Genomic DNA, 21,737 nt, shown 5'->3' on the forward strand with positions numbered 1-21,737 from the left:
TAATATTCACGAAAATATTCTTCCATCGGCATATATTTTGACTCCAGTATTAACTGTGTCCAAACGGTTTTCCAAAAGTCCTTCATAAGAATTAAATCCCAAGAAACATAGAAAAAGTTCTTAAACAACCATGCCAGGAAGTGTTTCAGTTCTTTTTGAGCTTGAATCAAGCTAAAATTTACAAATCGTTTTTCAAGAATCTTTTCAAGTTTAAGATAAATGTCCATATGCAGCTCTGAGAGCCAAGAGTCTTCCCACCGTTCCTCCATAGTTTAGATACGGAATAGCAAAGCAAAACCAAGAAGAGGAATCCAAAGTTTCCAGGGTTTACTCACACAAATCAGTCGCTTAGGGATCGGGGATCGTTCTGCTCACAATTCTCCACCATTTGTTGCAGTGGGGATACTGCAACACGCATATACCAAACCATTCCTGTTGAAGGGGTTTCACAAGAAGCAGTATCCTGGCCACAGATGGTTTTAAATATACATCACTTACCTCTACTCCCCCACTAGGTTGAGACTTACCCGGGTAATTCATAACAACGACGGAAAGGGGGATAACGGAATCTCTCTTCTGGGTCGGGCTCTCATTCTCGCCAAAGCCAATGTCCAAAGCCCTAGCCATGGCATCTTGGTTTCTATTAGCAGCTTCAAAAGGTGTTTCTTTCTCTATTCATTGTTTTCTACCCGAGCCGAGCTCTGCGGGTGCCGGGGCCTATGGAGGTTCCATTGTGTTCCTAAAGAAGCCAAAAGCCCTTGAAGGATCTTTCCTGTAAAATGAGTTCCCCTATCTGAGTCTATTGCTTCTACAATGCTGTATCTTGGAATGATTTGTTCCAAAGATGCCTTAATAACTGATCCTGTCGTTGCTGAAGCAGTTGGAAATGCTTCTGGCCACCTTGCTAGCTGACATACCATTAGCAGAAGATATGAAGCCTTCCCACTTGGGGCATCTCAGGAAAATCCACCTGGCATCTTTGGAAGGGACATGCAGCCCAAGGCCTCCCTCCCCTGGCAAGTTACTTTGTAACTTGGCTGTTTGCTTTAGCACAGATCAAGCAACCTTCAACAGCTCGTTTTGCCAGTCTAAAAAGACCCCCAGCAACATCCAGCATGAGGAAGGCTTCTGCCAATCCTCAGGAAGTGCAAGGACTCTCTTCACGGAGTTCTTTTAATATTGGTAGGGCCAAAGCTTCTGGTATCTCCTCTTGTTTGCCATCCCTTGTAAACCAATTATTGTCTTTTTTCTCTGCCACACGACTTTTAACTGTATCTCGAACTCCTCTGGTAGAAAAGACAGCTTCCCGGGCAGTGATGGAGTCGCTGGGAGCAAAGGGGGCATCTTGGAGAGTTCTGGCAGAAGTGTTGCTTTCTGAAGTTTCTTCATCCACCAAAAAGGAGACAGACGAGTCCTGGAACATTCTTCAACTACAGGGAGAGGCCATGGGGCTTTTGCCATGGAGTCTCTCAACTGATTGCGGGACGCAGCCCCCTTTTTATGCTAAGTTCCTGGCAACAGCACCCTCTGAGGTACTCGGGAATTACAGACTTCCGGAACTGCCTACTCTATGCTCCCCTCTAATAGGCACCCCCCTCTTGCTATGGAAAAGGAAGAAAACGAAACTATTCCTAATGCTATTAAGTCTTTGTTGCCTTGCTCTAGGTTCAGGAATTTAACACGGCCTTGGCTGAGCAACAGTCTCTGTCGATTAGTAACAGTTTCTAGAACTAACACTTTCTTCTGTTACTCCCCTACCAGTAAATTCCTAAATCGTCCTTGTCTAAGGACGGATTCACACGGTCTCTTTGTAAAGACACATCTATGTTACTCCTTTCACTCCCACACCTTCTTGGCGGTGGGACGGCTCCCCCCGGCACAGCACCTGGCACAAAACCCCCCTATGCACATACACACACACCTGCACTTACCCTGCACTCCGCTGCACACACACACACACACACACACACCTCCTGCACACTAACACCCCCCTCCACATCCCCACCATGCTACTTGCAGTTGCCCCGCCCCTGCCATCCCAGCCGGCTGGCAGCACCCACTCCTCACATGCCTCCCCATGCCTTGCATTTCCTTGCTGCCCTCTCTGTAGCCTTCCGTCAACCTGCCTTTTCTCCCCTGCCTTGCATTGACTTGCTCACCCATCCCCCACCTGACTTCCTTTCACATTCGTCTAGGTCTGGCCTCACCTTTCCTTTTCCTTCTAGGACCCTCATTGCCCTGCCTCGCCTCGCCAAGCAAGGCCACACAGAGCAGTTGGTCCTGGCCACTTTTGTGTACCAGCAGTCCTCGAATGTACTTCTCACCTGCCTTGCCTATCCTTGCCTTGCCTTGGCAACACAACAGTTTCCTTGTCTTGCCCTGCTAGCTCTCTGGAGCCTTGCATTCCTTTGCACGTCCATGCCCCACCCTTGACCTGCCTACTGCTTTCCTCCAGGGCCTTGGCTTGCCGAGCCCTTCTTGTTTCTGCCTGGCCTACCCATCAGTGGACTTTCCTTCCTACGGCCAGCCTTGCCTCTAACTTCTGGGCCTTCTCTTGCCTACCACTCCATTTGCTTTCCCCTCACTGCTCTGGCCTTGCTTACCTCTCCCTTGACTTGCCCACAATTGCCTGCACTTGCTTTGCAGCGCCTTGCCTGCATGGAAGGCGAGGTAAAGAGTGGTAAGCAGGGCAAAGCAAAGCCAGCAAGTTGTAGGTAGTGCGAGGCAAGGCAGACGTAGGCAAAGGAAGCAGAGCAAGGGTAGCTTAAGAAGAACTCGACAAGGTACTGAAGGCAAGGCAAGGCCAAGAGACTCGGAGTGCCAGTGTTGCTGGAGCAGATGTTAAGGTAGCATGGGGAGGAATAGTCCAGCAAGACATTTCTCTTCTGGCCCCTGGGCGTGTAGGGGCAATTGTTGGACATATTCAATCCTGGAGGTGGATCAGTGGCTGGATGTGTTGTATTTTGGAGGAGGGGAAGTCGTTTCTTTGGAGATGGGCTTGTAGTTGCTCTCTTTGGCAAGGAAAGCAGGTTTGGATGTGTACATCACGTGTTCTTAGGGATTTTAAAGGCTTTTCCCAACAGGCAGTTCTCTGGGTTAGAGCTGTTGAGCTGTCCGTGGGAATGCAAAGGCCAAGCTCGTGAGCCTTTTGTCCTGGTGCCTTTAGTGTGTGAGCAGCCCGTGGTGCCGTTGTCTTTGGATCCTGACTCTGGGAGAGGGAAGGCTTAGGATGGTACCTAGAGCTGAGAAGGAAAGTGCTGAGAACAGCATGTGTGCTGCTAGTTTGAGGGGTGCAGTTGAAGTTGTAGGCAGCAAGAGCTTCCTCAAACTGGCACTGTTTTGAGCTCTGTTTTTGCCAGATGGTTTCAAGTTGGTGGGCAGAATCTGCGAGAGGGAAAAGATTTGTTTGGGCCAAAGAGGTTTGTCTGGCTCTTGGAGTGTGGTGTAAAGAAGAGTCTGCTCTTGGAAGGGGAAGATGAGGGAAATCTTTTTGTCCTGATGTGCTGTTGATTGGAGTGCAGGGACGTTTGCAACTTGCCTCTGCCCTTGGGGTGGTTTCGAGCAGCGCCAGGTGCTTGGCCTTCTTTTGCAAGTCGTCAGCGCCATCGTGTGGTTGTTTCGATGAGCGCTGACAGTGCCGGGGAAAAAGCCAAGCGCTTCGCTGGCGCGGCCGCAGTCGTGTGCGAGCAGTTGGTGGAAGAGCTCCGCTGTGCATCCTGCTTCTTGGAGACACAAAAGAATGTGATCCTGCGCGTCGCGGGGAAGCAAGAGGAATCTTTTCATTGTTGGCTGTGCAGTTTCTAAGCGGCAAAAGTCAAGGCAGTTCCAGCACGGCCTCTTTCTTTCAGAACCTTTTCTGTGCCATCATGAACATGCTCAACATGGAACTCGCACCCACTGAACTGCATCAAAGGTCCTGGAGAGACGCACTTTCCTTCAAGCTCTAGCTACCATCCTACCCTCCACCTCTCGCGGATCCCAAAGCCCTTCCAAACATCCAGCAGCTGCACGCAGAGAACAAGTGCTAGAACAAGGCGTTGGCCTTCATAGTCCCTCTAAAGTCTGTAAACTAGGCGAAACATTGCAGTGACCAGCACTTTCTTTCGCAACTATCTATAGAGCGTCATCACATTCTCTCAGAGTGGCTAAGTCCACCCTTGCAGCGCAGCGTTTCCAGCCACAGTTGGGACTGAGAGATGGGCCAGGTGAGAAAGCATTTGTTGACTATCCCTTCGTCTCTGGAAGACTTGATACGCGCAGCGCAATCACGTCCACACACCTTCAGTGTGGCCAAGTTCAAGCAGCTAGAGCTCACAGAGATGTCACAGAGAGTCAGGAGAGAAGCTGTTCCAAAAGTAGCGTGTAGTGACAGCAGCATTAAAACTGTGCACAGCAGTCTACAGCACTGTAGACCGTGGCTTCTCTGACAAGACGTGCCATCCCATTGTTGGCTCTCGCAGCTCGGTTGCTAGCTGCTCTCCTGAAGAAAAGAACTAGAAGGAAAAGCCAATGCTGGGCTGCACCTTCCCCTTCCCTCATGTAAAGCCACTTCAACTCCCTGCTGCACTCTCTACTTCCCCTCTCCTTAGCATTGACCACTGTGTTTTCTTCATCTCGGAGCCGAAAGGTAAGCACCAGTGTTCCCAGGGATGGTTGGAAGAGGAATAAGTTGTAGCACAAGTAAGTAGCTGTCGTTGAACTTCCTCCTTCTCAATGCTAACGTGAATTCGGCAGGAGGGGAGCGCCAGCCACGCTCCTTTCTCAGTTTGTACGCTGTGGACACGAGCCCGGTGCTCTGCCCCTTCGTTCCACCCCTTTGGTACCCATTGTCGCACTTTCATTCTGCCGGAGTCGAAGCGTCGTCTACTTGTCGCACAGAGCACTGTGCCAGAAGCGAAATGCTCCAGCCGACTGCTTCTGCCAACACACGCCTGGGCTATGCACTTTCCCTCTCAGCGACATACAGCAGCACATTCGGTCTTTCTTGTCGTCCAAATGTAAAGATTCTCGGCTACGTCTGGCACAGAGAACAGTTTTAGGTCAACAGGCTTACCCAGAACTTACCCTCGACGTGTGGAAACCTGTATTTCCACCACATCCCAGTGGCAGCTCTCTTTCCTTTACAGGCCTGAACAGCGCCGTCAGATCGCGGTGCTCTCTGCACCTGCCTTCTCACTTCCAAGTACCACCGTGAACCTTAGAGCCTTGCAGGGAGTGAAGGCATGGATAGTCGTCTCTCACAGAAGAACGTGCAAGGATGAAAGGATGTTCTTCCTTTCTCCTCCTCCTTGCCCAAATTGTCGTGCTGTGTTGAAAGTCTTGGCCAGCGAAAAGCTAATCCAGCCAGTGTTTCTCTCCTGACGCATTTCGCTGAGCAAGAGCTACGTGGACAGTTTGGACTCTGTGAAGCAGCAAGAAAATGATTGCACGTCGAGCTGAGGAAAATCCCTGTACAGCACACTGTGGATGCGTGCAGTGTTCGCGCTGAAGAGCGGCAAAGCTCAAAGGCATTGCTGGGCTTCAATTCTGTCCAGAGCACAGAAGGCGAAGAACGAAGCAGCTGGGCACCGGGCTAACGTACTCAGTGGAGCGAATTTCAATTGTCCCGCCAAAAGCTGCTTCACTAGTAGATTCAGCTGAGAATGTTCTGGCTGCTACACAAAGGAAGGCGCAGCCATTGCACTCCATCACACAACCTGGCCAGAAGCAGGTTCTAACACCTTCAATGCTGCAGAGTCCATGCAGCTGGAGCACAGCCAGAAGGACGCGTCCAGCTAGAAGGCGTTCTTCAAGTACCCCCCTCTTCCAAGTAGCCTTGAAACTGAGCACAACACAGTGTGGCTCAGGAGGTTCCTTCTCAGATAGCCGTGCCGTCACATTATGCACTCTCACAGCTCCGTTGCCCACTTGCAGCAGCTGCTACCAAAGAAAAAGGCTCCAGAAGTCAAAGCCATAGCTGGGCTGCACTTTCCCCGTTGCCTCACGTAAAGCACCAGAAACTGTCCGCTGCACCCTCTATTTCCATTCTCTGCTGCATCTACCACTGTAATCTCTGCATCTCGAAGCCTACACCTCGGCACAATTCTTTCCAGGGAAAGCTGGAAGAGAAATAGGTAGCAGCACAAGTAGCTGCAAGTTGAACTTTCTGTTTTCAACTGCTAATTTGAATCTGAAAACAAGCGAGTGACAGCCACGCTTCCTCTTGCAGCCTGTGCATAAAACCACCTAAACACCCTGCTGCACTCTGCACTTGCCTTCTCCTCGGCATCGACCACTGTGTTTTCTGCATCTCGAAGCCTAAAGTTAGGCGATATTGTTCCCAGGTAGGGCTGGAAGAGGAACAGGTAGCAGTAGAGCTAAAAGTAGCTGTCGTTGAGCTTCCATCTTCCCAATGCTAACGTGAATTCGGCAGGCAGGCCAGTGGCAGCAACACTCTGCTCTCAGCATATATGTTCAGCGCACGAGCCCGGTGCTCAGCGCCGTCGTTCAGCCTCTTAAGCACCCATGTCACGCTTTCAATCTGCCGGAGTCAAACCATTGTCTACTCGCACAGAGAGCACGGTGCCGGCAGAGAAACGCTCAAGGCCGCTTCCGCTGCCGAAACACGCCTGAGCTATGCAGTTTCCCTCGCAGCTCTAGGTAGCACCGCATTCTGACTGCATTGTAGACTGAATATTAAGGGAAAGATTCTCGGCTACGTCTTGCACAGAGAACAGTTCTAGATCAACAAGCTTACCCAGAGATTACCCTCGACGCGTGGAAACCCATGTTTGCACCACATCCCAGTGGCAGCCCTCTTTCATTTACAGCCTGCATAGCGCCGTTAGATCGTGGTGCTCTCTGCACCTTCCTTCTCAGTTCCAAGTAACACCGCGAACCGAATAGCCTTGCAGGGAGCGAAGACGCGGATAGGCGTTCCGCAGAGAAGAACATGCCAGGATGAAATGATTTTCTTTTTAACCCTAACCCTAACCCCAACCCCTAACCCTTAACCTAACCCTAACCCTAAACCCAACCCCAACCCTAACCCTAACCCTAACCCTAACACTAACCCCTAACCTTAACCCTCACTCTAACCCAACCCTAACCCTAACCCAAACCCTAACTATAACCCGAACCCGAACCCTAACGCTAACCCGAGCCCTAATCCGAACCCGAACCCTAACCTGAACCCTAACCCTAACCTGAACCCAAACCCGGACCCAAACCCGAACCTGAACCTGAACCCTAACGCTAACCCGAGCCCTAATCCGAACCCGAACCCTGAACCCTAACCCGAACCCGAACCTGAACCCTAGTCCCCTAACCCTAGTCCCCTAACTAGTTGATTAGCGCTAACTAGTACCGTAACTAGTATGCTAACTAGTACCCTAATGCTAACGAGTAGGCTAACTAGCCCCCCTAACTAGTTGACTAGTTTGCTTACTAGTACCCTAACTAGTACCCTAATGCTGACTAGTCCCCTAACTAGTTGACTTGTACTAATTAGTATGCCTTCTAGTACCCTAACTAGTACCCTAACTGGTATCCTAACACTACCGAGTAGGCTAACTAGTCCCCTAACTAGCTGACTAGTACTAACTAGTACACTTGCTAGTATCCTAACACTAACAAGTAGACTAATTAGTCCCCTAACCAGTTTACTAGTACTAACTAATATGCTGACTAGTACCCTAACGCTAAGGAGTAGGCTAACCAGTCCCCTAACTAGTTGACCAGTACTAACTAGTATGCTAACTAGTATGCTAACTAGTACTTTAACCATAATGCTAATGCCAATGAGTAGGCTAAGTAGTCCCCTACTAGCTGACGTACTAACTAGTATGCTAACTAGCACACTAACTAGTACCCCAACACTAACACTAAATAGTAGCACAATTAGTACTCTCACACGAAGGAGTACCTGAAGCAGTACTGTTAGTAGTAGCGTTACCCAACCCTAAATGGGAAACAAATGCAGAAATGACCACGGGAGCCGAATGGAACCCAGAAATGAACCCGGAAGTGGACCTGGAAGTGACGGGGAAGGTGAAAGCGGACCTGGAACTGGACCCAGAAGTGTCGGAAGTGACCGGAAGTGACATTGGAAATGATGTTATTAACGAGAAATGGGTTCGGGGTTCGGGTTCGGGGTTCGGGTTCGGGTTCAGGTTCAGGTTCGGGTCCGGGTTCGGGTTGGGTTAGGGTCAGGGTTAGGGTCCGGGTTGGGGTTAGGGTTCGGATTCGGGTTAGGGTCAGGGTTAGAGTTCGGGTTAGGGTTAGGGTTAGAGTTCGGGTTAGGGTTCGGGTTGGGGTTAGGGTCCGGGTAGGGGTTAGGGTCAGGGTTAGGGTTCGGGTTCGGGTTAGGGTCAGGGTTAGGGTTCAGTTCGGGTTCAGGGTTAGGGTTCGGGTTAGAGGTTAGAGTTCAGGTTCGGGTTCGGGTTCGGGTTAGGGGTTAGGGGTTAGGGGTTAGGGTTAGGGTTAGGGTTAGGGTTAGGGTTAGGGTTAGGGTTAGGGTTAGGGTTAGGGTTAGGGTTAGGGTTAGGGTTAGGGTTAGGGTTAGGGTTAGGGTTAGGGTTAGGGTTAGGGTTAGGGTTAGGGTTAGGGTTAGGGTTAGGGTTAGGGTTAGGGTTAGGGTTAGGGTTAGGGTTAGGGTTAGGGTTAGGGTTAGGGTTAGGGTTAGGGTTAGGGTTAGGGTTAGGGTTAGGGTTAGGGTTAGGGTTAGGGTTAGGGTTAGGGTTAGGGTTAGGGTTAGGGTTAGGGTTAGGGTTAGGGTTAGGGTTAGGGTTAGGGTTAGGGTTAGGGTTAGGGTTAGGGTTAGGGTTAGGGTTAGGGTTAGGGTTAGGGTTAGGGTTAGGGTTAGGGTTAGGGTTAGGGTTAGGGTTAGGGTTAGGGTTAGGGTTAGGGTTAGGGTTAGGGTTAGGGTTAGGGTTAGGGTTAGGGTTAGGGTTAGGGTTAGGGTTAGGGTTAGGGTTAGGGTTAGGGTTAGGGTTAGGGTTAGGGTTAGGGTTAGGGTTAGGGTTAGGGTTAGGGTTAGGGTTAGGGTTAGGGTTAGGGTTAGGGTTAGGGTTAGGGTTAGGGTTAGGGTTAGGGTTAGGGTTAGGGTTAGGGTTAGGGTTAGGGTTAGGGTTAGGGTTAGGGTTAGGGTTAGGGTTAGGGTTAGGGTTAGGGTTAGGGTTAGGGTTAGGGTTAGGGTTAGGGTTAGGGTTAGGGTTAGGGTTAGGGTTAGGGTTAGGGTTAGGGTTAGGGTTAGGGTTAGGGTTAGGGTTAGGGTTAGGGTTAGGGTTAGGGTTAGGGTTAGGGTTAGGGTTAGGGTTAGGGTTAGGGTTAGGGTTAGGGTTAGGGTTAGGGTTAGGGTTAGGGTTAGGGTTAGGGTTAGGGTTAGGGTTAGGGTTAGGGTTAGGGTTAGGGTTAGGGTTAGGGTTAGGGTTAGGGTTAGGGTTAGGGTTAGGGTTAGGGTTAGGGTTAGGGTTAGGGTTAGGGTTAGGGTTAGGGTTAGGGTTAGGGTTAGGGTTAGGGTTAGGGTTAGGGTTAGGGTTAGGGTTAGGGTTAGGGTTAGGGTTAGGGTTAGGGTTAGGGTTAGGGTTAGGGTTAGGGTTAGGGTTAGGGTTAGGGTTAGGGTTAGGGTTAGGGTTAGGGTTAGGGTTAGGGTTAGGGTTAGGGTTAGGGTTAGGGTTAGGGTTAGGGTTAGGGTTAGGGTTAGGGTTAGGGTTAGGGTTAGGGTTAGGGTTAGGGTTAGGGTTAGGGTTAGGGTTAGGGTTAGGGTTAGGGTTAGGGTTAGGGTTAGGGTTAGGGTTAGGGTTAGGGTTAGGGTTAGGGTTAGGGTTAGGGTTAGGGTTAGGGTTAGGGTTAGGGTTAGGGTTAGGGTTAGGGTTAGGGTTAGGGTTAGGGTTAGGGTTAGGGTTAGGGTTAGGGTTAGGGTTAGGGTTAGGGTTAGGGTTAGGGTTAGGGTTAGGGTTAGGGTTAGGGTTAGGGTTAGGGTTAGGGTTAGGGTTAGGGTTAGGGTTAGGGTTAGGGTTAGGGTTAGGGTTAGGGTTAGGGTTAGGGTTAGGGTTAGGGTTAGGGTTAGGGTTAGGGTTAGGGTTAGGGTTAGGGTTAGGGTTAGGGTTAGGGTTAGGGTTAGGGTTAGGGTTAGGGTTAGGGTTAGGGTTAGGGTTAGGGTTAGGGTTAGGGTTAGGGTTAGGGTTAGGGTTAGGGTTAGGGTTAGGGTTAGGGTTAGGGTTAGGGTTAGGGTTAGGGTTAGGGTTAGGGTTAGGGTTAGGGTTAGGGTTAGGGTTAGGGTTAGGGTTAGGGTTAGGGTTAGGGTTAGGGTTAGGGTTAGGGTTAGGGTTAGGGTTAGGGTTAGGGTTAGGGTTAGGGTTAGGGTTAGGGTTAGGGTTAGGGTTAGGGTTAGGGTTAGGGTTAGGGTTAGGGTTAGGGTTAGGGTTAGGGTTAGGGTTAGGGTTAGGGTTAGGGTTAGGGTTAGGGTTAGGGTTAGGGTTAGGGTTAGGGTTAGGGTTAGGGTTAGGGTTAGGGTTAGGGTTAGGGTTAGGGTTAGGGTTAGGGTTAGGGTTAGGGTTAGGGTTAGGGTTAGGGTTAGGGTTAGGGTTAGGGTTAGGGTTAGGGTTAGGGTTAGGGTTAGGGTTAGGGTTAGGGTTAGGGTTAGGGTTAGGGTTAGGGTTAGGGTTAGGGTTAGGGTTAGGGTTAGGGTTAGGGTTAGGGTTAGGGTTAGGGTTAGGGTTAGGGTTAGGGTTAGGGTTAGGGTTAGGGTTAGGGTTAGGGTTAGGGTTAGGGTTAGGGTTAGGGTTAGGGTTAGGGTTAGGGTTAGGGTTAGGGTTAGGGTTAGGGTTAGGGTTAGGGTTAGGGTTAGGGTTAGGGTTAGGGTTAGGGTTAGGGTTAGGGTTAGGGTTAGGGTTAGGGTTAGGGTTAGGGTTAGGGTTAGGGTTAGGGTTAGGGTTAGGGTTAGGGTTAGGGTTAGGGTTAGGGTTAGGGTTAGGGTGTTAGGGTTAGGGTTAGGGTTAGGGTTAGGGTTAGGGTTAGGGTTAGGGTTAGGGTTAGGGTTAGGGTTAGGGTTAGGGTTAGGGTTAGGGTTAGGGTTAGGGTTAGGGTTAGGGTTAGGGTTAGGGTTAGGGTTAGGGTTAGGGTTAGGGTTAGGGTTAGGGTTAGGGTTAGGGTTAGGGTTAGGGTTAGGGTTAGGGTTAGGGTTAGGGTTAGGGTTAGGGTTAGGGTTAGGGTTAGGGTTAGGGTTAGGGTTAGGGTTAGGGTTAGGGTTAGGGTTAGGGTTAGGGTTAGGGTTAGGGTTAGGGTTAGGGTTAGGGTTAGGGTTAGGGTTAGGGTTAGGGTTAGGGTTAGGGTTAGGGTTAGGGTTAGGGTTAGGGTTAGGGTTAGGGTTAGGGTTAGGGTTAGGGTTAGGGTTAGGGTTAGGGTTAGGGTTAGGGTTAGGGTTAGGGTTAGCGTTAGTGTTACGACCTAGGGTTAGGGTTAGGGTTAGGTTAGGGTTAGGGTTTAGGGTTAGGTTTAGGGTTAGCGTTAGTGTTACGCCTAGGGTTAGGTTTAGGGTTAGGTTAGGGTTAGGGTTTAGGTTAGGGTTTGGGTTAGGGGTAGGGTTAGGGTTAGGTTTAGGGTTACGCCTAGGGTTAGGGTTGGGTTAGGGTTAGGGTTAGAGTTAAGGTTAGGGTTAGGGTTACGCCTTGGGTTAGGGTTGAGGAAACCACAAAACCAGGAGCTCCAGTGACACTGACCATGCGAAAGGCAGGAGAAATTAAGCACGGCACATCAAAATCTTGCTCCCTCTTCCTCTTTCTGCCATGGTTACGGTTAGGGTTAGGGGCTAGGCTTAGGTTTAGGGTTAGTGTTAGGGTTACGTCTAGGGTTAGGGTTGGGTTGGGGTTAGGGTTAAGGTTAGGGTTAGGGTTATGCCCAGGCTTAGGATTGAGAAAACCACAAAGCCAGGAGACCCAGGGACTCTAACCATGCAAAAGGCAGGCCGACTTAAGCATTGCATATCTAAACCTTGCTCCCTCTTACTGTTTCTGCCAGGGATAGGGTTAGGGTTAGGGTTAGGGGTCAGGTTTAGGGTTAGGGTTAGGGTTAGTGTTAGGGTTATGCCTAGGGTGAGGGTTAGGGTTCGGGTTAGGGTTATGCCTAGGGTTAGGGTTGAGGAAACCACAAAACCAGGAGCTCCAGTGACACTGACCATGCGAAAGGCAGGCCGACTTGAGCATGTCATATCAAAACCTTGCTCCCACTTCTTCTTTCTGCCAGGTTTAGGGTTAGGTTAGGGTTAAGGTTAGGGTTAGGGTTAGGGTTCGGGTTCGGGTTAGGGTTTGGGTTAGGGTTTAGGTTAGGGTTAGGTTTATGCCTAGGCTTAGGATTGAGAAAACCACAAAGCCAGGAGACCCAGGGACTCTAACCATGCATAATACAGGCCGACTTAAGCACGGCATATCAAAATCTTGCTCCCTCTTCCTCTTTCTGCCAGGGTTAGGGTTAGGGTTAGGGTTAGGGTTAGGGGCCAGGTTTAGGGTTAGGATTAGGGTTAGGGTTAGGGTTAGGGTTGAGGAAACCACAAAACCAGGAGCTCCAGTGACACTGACCATGCGAATGGAGGGACAAGTTAAGCACGGCATATCATTCCCCCTTTAGCCGTGCCCGTTCCCCATTTAGCCCCGCCCACTCCGCCTTTAGCCACGGCCTTTCCTCCTTTAGCCCTGCCCATACACGATTCTGCCTCGCCCATTCCCCTTCTAGCCTCGCCCATGGCCTCTAGAGCCCCGGCAAGCTCCCCTTTAGCCCCGCCCACTCCGCCTTTAGCTCCGCCTATCCCGAATTTAGCCCCACCCATTCCCCCTTTAGCCCTGCCCATACACGATTAAGCCTCGCCCATTCTGCTTTAAGCCCCACAGAACCTTCTGAAGCTCCATAGAGCCCAATGGGACTCCACAGAGTCTTCTTGAGCCCCAGAGAGTCTTCTGGAGCCCCATAGAATCCTATAGAATCTTCTAAAACCCCACAGCAGCCCATAGAACCTTCCGGAGGCCTCATCGACCCCTGTAGAACCTTCTAGAGCCCCCTAGAACCCCACAGCACCCCACAGAACCCTCTGGAGCCCCACAGCGCCCCATAGAGCCCCCCAGCACCTTCTGGAGCCAAATAGAGCCAATGGGACCCCACAGAACATTCTGGAGCCCCACAGGACCCCAGAGTGCCCCATAGAACCTTCTAAAAACCCGAGCTGGGAGCGCCGCGGCCGCGCCGTGGGCGGAGCTGCTGCCAGGCCCCGCCCCCTAACCCAAGCCCGGCCCCTCAACCAATCAGCGCCGAGAACGCGGGGCCGGCCGCGTTTTAACCAATGGGAAGCCAGAGCCCCGCCGAAGGGGCGGGGCCGAGGCGCTTCCACCAATCAGCGCAGAGAAGGCGGGCTCCGGGAAGGGGGGAGAGGGGGTCACGTGGCCGCGCGGTCACGTGGGAGGGGAGCGGTCACGTGAGAGGCCCGGCGGTGACGTGGGAGGTGCACGGAGCCAAGGTACTGGGGGAATTTTGGGGCATTTTGGGGATTTAGGGGGGATTTTGGGAGGTTGGGGGGGGATTTGGGGAGGTTTTGGGGGATTTGGGGGGGGTTTGGAGGGTCCTGAAAGAGTTTGGTTGGGGTGGGGGAGGGGAACGAGGAGGAAGCTGGAGGGGAAGTTTGGGGGAATTTTGGGGGAATTTGGTGAATTTCTGGGTTTTTTGGGAGTTCTTTTTTTGGGGTCCTGAGGGGATTTTTGGTTTTTCTTCTTTTTTTGGGGTTTTTTGGGGGCCCTGAAAGGATTTTGGGAATTTTGGGGAATTCTGGGGCTTTTTTGAGAATTGGGGGGGGGTCCGGCAGGGATTTTGGGGAATTTTGGGAGTTTTTTTAGGAATTTTGGGGGAATTTGGGGTTTTTGGGGCATCCTGAGGGGATTTTGGGTTTTGGAGATTTTGAGGGAATTTTGGAGGAATTGGGGGGAATTTGGGGCTTTGGGGGGGTTTTTTTGGGTCCTGAGAAGATTTTTGTTTTTTGGGGGTATTTTGGGGAAATTTGGGGAAATGTGGGTGGATTTTGATGGCATTCAGGGAACTTTGGGGAAATGTGGGAGATTTGGGGAATTTGGGGGGATTTTTATTGGATTTTGGGAAGACTTGGAGGGATTTTTTGGGAATTTGAGGTTTTTCGGGGGGCCCTGAGGGGATTTTGGGGCTTTATGGGGTTTTGGGGGGGATTTGGGGGGTTTTTTTGATTTCTTGGGGTTTGGTTTTTTTTGGGGGGGGGGCTTATTTTGGGTATTTTTGGGGATTTGGAGGTGTCCTGAAGGGATTTTGGGGGTTGGGGGGGGGGGGTTTGGGAATTCTGGGGTTTTTTGGGTTTTGGGGGGATCCTGAGAGAATTGTGGGGCGATTTTGGGGTTTTGGGGGAGGTTTTGGGGTTTTTTGGGGTTTTATTTGGAGAGGTATTAGGCAGGGCCTAGAGGGGATGGGGTTAAAGGGGGAGTGGGCGGGGCTAAAGGGAGAGTGGTCGGGATTTGGCAGTTGTGGGCGGGGCTAAAGGGAGAGTGGGCGGGGCTAGAGGGAGAACGGGCGGGGCTAAAGGGAGAACGGGCGGGGCTTTGGCAGTTGTGGGCGGGGCTTGTTTGGTTTTTATTTGGGGTTTTTTGGGGGTTTTTTTGGGGGGTTTTGTGGTTATTTTGGGGGGATTCTATGAACCCCGTCGAACCTTCTAGAGCCCCACAGAGTCCCACAGCACCCCACGGAACCTTCTGGAGACCCACAGAGCCCCATAGACCCCCATCGAACCCCACAGAGCCCCATAGAATCTTGCGGAGCTCCATAGAACCCAATGGAACCCCAGGGAACCCCACAGAACCTTCTAGAAGGCCACAGAGCTCTGTAGAACCCCATAGGACCCAATAGGGCCTCCTAGAAGCTTCTGGAGCCCCACAGAGCCCCGTAGAACCCCATTGAACCCCACAGAACCTTCTAGATCTCCATAGAACCCAATGGGATCCCATAGACCCCCACAGCGCCTCGTAGAACCTTCTGGAGCCCCATAGAACCCCATAGAGCCCCACAGAACCTTCTAGGACTCCACAGAGCCCCATAGAACTTTCTGGAGCCCCATAGAGCCCCACAGGACCCCACAGAGCCCCAGAGAACCTTCTAGAGCTCCACGGCGCCCCATAGCAGCCCCACAGAGCCCCACAGAACCCCATAGAACCTTCGAGAGCCCCACAGCGCCCTATAGAGCCCAATGAGACCCCATAGAACCTTCTGGAGCCCCACAGAACCCAGTGGGACCCTATAGACTCCTACAGAGCCCCACAGAACTTTCTAGAGCCCCATAGAGCCCAATAGAACCCCATGGAACCTTTTTAGAGCCCCATAGAACCCAATGGGGCCTCATAGAACCTTCTAGAGCCCCAAAGAACGCAATGGGACCCCTTAGAACATTCTAGAAACCCATAGAGCCCCATAGAACCTTCTAGAGCCCCACAGTGCCCCAGAGAGCCCCATTGACCCCCATAGAACCCAATGGGACCCCACAGCGCCCCATAGAACCTTCTGGAGCACCGCAGAGCCCCATAGGTCCCCATAGAGCCCCACAGAGCCCCATAGAATCTTCCAGAGCTCCATAGAACCCAATGGGAGTCCGTAGAAGCTTCTAGAACCCCACAGCGCCTCATAGAGCCCAATGAGACCCCGTAGAACCTTCTGGAGCCCCACAGAACCCAATGCAACCCTATAAGCCCCCACAGAGCCCCATAGAACCCAATGGATCCGCACAGAATCTTATAGAGCCCCACAGAACCAAAAGGGACCCCATAGAAACTTCTAGAGCCCCACAGCGCCTTAGAGGGCCCCAATGGACCCCCTGGAACCTTCTTAGAGCCCCATAGAACCCAATGGGACGCCGTAAAACCTTCTGGTGCCCCATAGAGCCCCACAGAACCTCCTCGAACCCCACAGAGCCTCATAGCACCTAATGGAACCCCACAGAACCCCACAGAACCGTCTAGAACCCCACACAGCTCCATAGAACCCCATAGAACCCAATAGGGCCTCCTAGAACCTTCTGGAGCTCCATAGAACCTTCTGGAGCCCCATAGAACCCAATGGGACCCCTTAGAACATTCTAGAAACCCATAGAGCCCCATAGCAGCCCCACAGAGCCTTCCAGAAACCCATAGAGCACCATAGAACCTTCTAGAGCCCCACAGTGCCCCATAGAACCCAATGGGACCCCAGAGCACCCCATAGAACCTTCTGCAGCCCCACAGCGCCCCATAGAGCCCCACAGAGCCCCATAGAATCTTCCAAAGCTCCAGAGAATCCAATGGGACCCCATAGAACATTCTGGAGCCCCATAGAACCCAATGGGACCCCACAGAACCCCACACAACCCCATAGAGCCCCATAGAACTCCATAGAACCTCACAGAACCTTACAGAACCCCACAAATCCCCCCAGTCCCTTCTGGAGCCTCACAGAGCGCTACAGACTCCCACAGAGCACTACAAAAACTTCTGGAGCCCCATAGAACCCAATGGGACCTCACAGAACTTTCTAGAACTCCACAGAGCTCCATAGAACCCCACAGAACCTTCTGGAGCCCCACAGCGCCCCATAGATCCCCATAAAGCCCCATAGGTCCCCATAGAATCTTCCAGAGCTCCATAGGACCCAATGGGACCCCATAGAACCCAATGGGACCCCACAGAACCTTCTAGAACCCCATAGAACCCAATGGAACCCCACAGAACTTTGTAGAACCCCACAGAGCTCCATAGAACTCCATAGAACCTTCTGGAGCCCCACAGTGCCCCATAAACCCCCACAGAACCCAATGTGCCCCCATAGACACCCACAGACCCTGACAGAAGCTTCTGGAGCCTCATAGAACCCAATGGGACCCCATAGAACCTTCTGGAGCCCCATGGAATCCCATAGAATCTTCTAGAGCCCCATAGAACCACATAGAACCTTCTAGAGCCCCACAGAACCCCACAGAGCCCCATAGAACATTCTAGAGTCCTACAGACCCCCATAGAACGCCACACAACCTTCTAGAGCCCCATAGGACCCAATGGGACCCCACAGAGCTTTCTAGAACCCCACAGAGAGCCATAGAACCCCACAAAACAGTCTGGAGCCTCAAAGTGCCTTATAGATCCCCATAGAGCCCCACAGAGCCCCATAGAATCTTCCAGAGCTCCATAGAACCCAATGGAGCCCCATAGAACCCAATGGGATGCCACGGAATCTTCTGAAGCCATACGGAGCCCAATGGGACCCCACAGAACCCCACAGCGCCCCATAGAACCTTCTGGAGCCCCATAGAACCCAATGGGATCCCATAGTACCTTCTGGATCCCGTGGAACCCCACAGAACGTTGTAGAGCCCCATAGAACACAATGGGACCCCACAGAACTTCCTAGAACATCACAGAGGTCCATAGAACCCCATAGAACATTCTGGAACCCCACGGCGCCCCATAGACCCTTCTAGACCCCCATAGAACCCAATGGGACGCCATAGAACCTTCTGGAGCACCATAGTGCCCCACAGGACCCCACAGCACCCCACAGAGCCTTCTAGAACCCCATAGGACCCAATGGGACCCAATAGATTCCCACAGAACCTTCTAGATTCTAGGCGTAACCCTAACCCTAACCCTAACCCTAGTTTGAGCCAGGAATCGGCTATTCGGCCATGGCGAGTTCCAAGCAGAAAGAAGAGGGAGCAAGGTTTGGGCTGGGCGGCGCTCACCTTGGCATGCCTTTCCCATGGTGAGTGTCCCTGGAGCTTTGTGGTTTTTCCTCCTGCCTTTGTGGTTTTCTCAACAAGAATCTTAAGCGTAACCCTAACCCGAACCCAAATCCCAGATTGAGCCAGAAATGGAGCATTAGGCTGTGGCGAATTCTGAGCAGAATGACGATGAGAGAGCAAGGTTTTGGATGTGCTACGGTCACCTTGGTATACCTTTTGCATGGTAAGTACACCTGGAGCTCCTGGCTTTGAGGTTTTCTCAACCCTAACCCTAGGCGTAACCCTAACCCTAACCCTAACCCTAGATTGAGCCGCTAATCGGGCATTGAGCTGCGGCGAGTTCCAAGCAGAAAGAGGTAGAGGGAGCAAGGTTTTGATGTGCCATGTTTAACATGGCCTGCCTTTCGCATGGTCAGTGTCCCTGGAGCTCCTGACTTTGTGGTTTTCTCAATCCTAAGCCAAGGCGTAACCGTCACCCTAACCTTAGCTTGAGCCAGTGTCTCGGTTTTGAAAGACAGGTGTCTGCTAAGGAAGGCAGAAGCCCCCCTTGAAGTGGCAGATGTAACCCCTTTTCCCTCCAAGTTATTATATTTTGAAATCAAGGGCCTTTAGGCAAAGATGTGGGAAATGGGAATAACAGTTCTTTACTATATATATATATATATATATATATATATATGTATATAACCAGTCAAACAAAACAACAACTATGGCAGTAACAGCAAACACAAACCCAGTCCCAGCCTTCTTGGCTGTCAGGCCCTTTCCCCTCGGGTGCAGTTCCGCTTGCAGCCGGCAGGGGCGCTGGCGGCTCCCAGTGAGCAGGGCAGGTGCGATGATTCCCCCGCGGCTGCAGGGGGCGCTCCGGAGCGAGCTCAGGGAGCACGTGGCACTGGTGCCCTGGGATCCCGGGGAGGGATGGGACAAAGGCTTCACAAACCCCTGGGCAGCCGATCCCAGACTCTCGGGAACAGCAGGCTGGAACAGCAGGCTGGAACGGCAAGCTGGAACGGCAGGCTAGAACGGCAAGCTGGAGCTGCAGGGACGAACACAAATCCTAGGTGGCAGATGAGATGTATCCAGATGGGAAAACCCCACGGAGGCCCAGGCAGGCAGGGCGAGCAGGGCTACAGCGTAGCGAAAGCTCGAAGCAGCAGCGGGGCAGGGCAGCCACAGCCCGGCCTCCAGCAGGGCAGGGAAAGCGGCTTTTGGGGTCCCGGCGTTGTTTCCAGCAGGAAGAAAGAACGGCCAAAAGAAAAGAAGCAGCAGCTCCTTTCTCTGCAGCTTCTCTCTCCGGACGCTCAGAGCGAACTGACCCCACACCCAGGTGTAGACAAAGGCGTAGCCAGGCCCGCCCCACTCCCCTTTTTGTCTTTCTTAAGTACAGCTATTTCTCCCCTAGCAACATGCATATGGGAGAAAATTCCTTTAACAGGAAAAAAACTAAAACTAAACTAAAACCCCAACAGCCAGAAACCGAGCATTGGGCTGTGGAGAGTTCCGAGAAGAAAGAAGAAGAGGGAGCAAGGTTTTGGATGTGCTGTGCACACCTTGATATGCCCTTTGCATGGTGAGTATCCCTGGAGCTCCTGGCTTTGTGGTTTTCTCAATTCTAAGACTAGGCGTAACCCTAACACTAACCCTAACCCTAGCTTGAGGCCAAAATCAGGCATGGGGCTGTGGCGAGTTCTGAGCAGAATGACGAAGAGGGAGCAAGGTTTTAGAAGTGCTGCGGTCACCTTGGTATGCCTTTTGCATGGTGAGTATCCCTGGAGCTCCTGGCTTTGTGGTTTTATCAACCCTAACCCTAGGCATAACCCTAACACTAACCCTAACCGTCACCCTACTTTGAGCCAGAAATCAAGCATTGGGCTGGGACGACTTCCGAGAAGAAAGAAGAAGACTGAGCAAGGCTTGGGCTGTGCTGCGCTCATCTTGGCATGCCTTTTGCATGGTGAGTATCCCATGAGCCCCTGGCATTGTGTTTTTCTAAACTCTAACCCTAGGCGTAACCCTAACTGTAACCCTAACCCTAGCTTGAGCATGAAACACGGCAGTGGGCTATGGCGAGTTCCGAACAGAAAGAAGAGGGAGCAAGGTTTCAGAGATGCCCTGCTCAACTTGGCATGCCTTTTGCATGGTGACTGTCCCTGGAGCTAGTGACTTTGTGGTTTCGTCAAACCTAACCCTAGGTGTAACAATAACCCTACCCATAGTTTGAACCAGAAATCCCGCATTGGGCCGTGGTGAGTTCCAAGCAGAAACAGGAAGAGGGAGCAAGGTTTTGATGTGCCGTGCTTAACGTGCCCTGCCTTTTCCATGGTGAGTATCCCTAGGTCTCCTGGCTTTGTGGTTTTCTCGATCCTAAGTCTAGGCATAACCCTAACCCTAACCCTAACCCAACCTAACCCTAACCCCCAACCCTAAACCAAACCCAAACCCTAAACCTAACCATAACCCCAACCCTAACCCTAACCCTAACCCTAACCCCTAACCCTAACCCTAACCCTATCCCTGGCAGAAAGAGGAAGAGGGAGCAAGGTTTTGATATGCCATGCTTAACTTGTCCTGCCTTTTGCATGGTTAGAGTCCCTGGGTCTCCTGGCTTTCTGGTTTTCTCAGTCCTAAACCTAGGCATAACCCTAACCCTAACCTTAACCCTAACCCTAACCCAACCCTAACCCTAGGCGTAACCCTAACCCTAACCCTAACCCTGGCAAAAAGAGAAAGAGGGAGCAACGATCTGATGGGCTGCGCTTAACTTGTCCTGCCTTGCGCATGGTCAGTGTCCCGGGAGCTCCTGGCTTTGTGATTCCCTCAACCTTAAGACTAGGCGTAGCCCTAAAACTAACCCTAATCCTAAGCCGAACCCTAACACTAACCCCCTAACCCTAACCCTACCCTAACCCAAACCCTAACGTGACCCTAACCCTAACCCATACTCAAACTCTAACGCTAACCTAACCCTAACACCTAACCCTACCCCAAACCCTAACCCAAACCCAAACCCAAACCCTAACCCTAACCCCTAATGCTAACCATAACCCTAACCCTAACCTGACACACTAACCCTAACCCCAAACCCTAACCCTAACCCAACCGTAACGCTAAACCTAACCTTAACCCTAACCCAATCCTAAACCCAAACCTAAACCTAGCCCTAACCCTAACCCAAACTGAATCCTAAACCTAACCCTAACTCTACCCCTAACACTAACCCTCTAACACTAACCCTACCCTAACCGTAATCCAAAACTTGAACCTAACCCTAACCCCCAACCCTAACCCTAACCCTAACCCTAACCCAGCCCTAACCCTAACACTAAACCAACCCTAATCCAAATCCTAACCCTGACCCGAACCCTAACCCTAACCATAACCCTAACCCTAACCCGAACCCGAACCCTAACCCAAACCGTAACCCTAAGCCCAACCCAAACCCTAACCCTAACCGAACACAAACCCAAACCCTAAACCTAACCCAAACCTAACCCTAACCCTAACCCTAAGCCGAACCGTAAGCCCTAACCCTAACCCTAACCCTAACCCTCTCAATCCTAAACCTAAGCATACCCCTAAACCTAACCCTAACCCTAACCCTAAGCCGAACCGTAAGCCCTAACCCTAACCCTAACCCTAACCCTCTCAATCCTAAACCTAAGCATACCCCTAAACCTAACCCTAACCTTAACCCTAACCCTAACCCAACCCTAACTCTAGGCGTAACCATAACACTAACCCTAACCCTAACCAACCTAAACCTAACCCTAACCCTAACCCCTAACCCTAACCCTAACCCTGGCAGAAAGAGGAAGAGGGAGCAAGGTTTTGATATGCCATGCTTAACTTGTCCTGCCTTTTGCATTGTTAGAGTCCCTGGGTCTCCTGGCTTTCTGGTTTTCTCAGTCCTAAACCTAGGCATAACCCTAACCCTAACCTTAACCCTAACCCTAACCCAACCCTAACCCTAGGCGTAACCCTAACCCTAACCCTAACC

The 21,737-nt window shown here is 51.6% G+C and overlaps 1 long non-coding RNA gene across 1 annotated transcript; it reads right to left on the reverse strand.

The window, feature by feature from the left end:
- Positions 1-5,639: 5,639 nt before the first annotated feature.
- Positions 5,640-16,375, reverse strand: LOC116448780. The gene is made up of 3 exons (XR_004242113.1): positions 16,344-16,375; positions 16,000-16,062; positions 5,640-5,651 (listed from the first exon to the last, which is right to left on the reverse strand). It is a non-coding gene; the product is annotated as an uncharacterized LOC116448780 (long non-coding RNA).
- Between the last annotated feature and the right edge of the window lie 5,362 nt (positions 16,376-21,737).

This window comes from Corvus moneduloides, chromosome 10, assembly GCF_009650955.1.
Source record: "Corvus moneduloides isolate bCorMon1 chromosome 10, bCorMon1.pri, whole genome shotgun sequence".
Taxonomy (NCBI): Eukaryota; Metazoa; Chordata; class Aves; order Passeriformes; family Corvidae; genus Corvus; species Corvus moneduloides.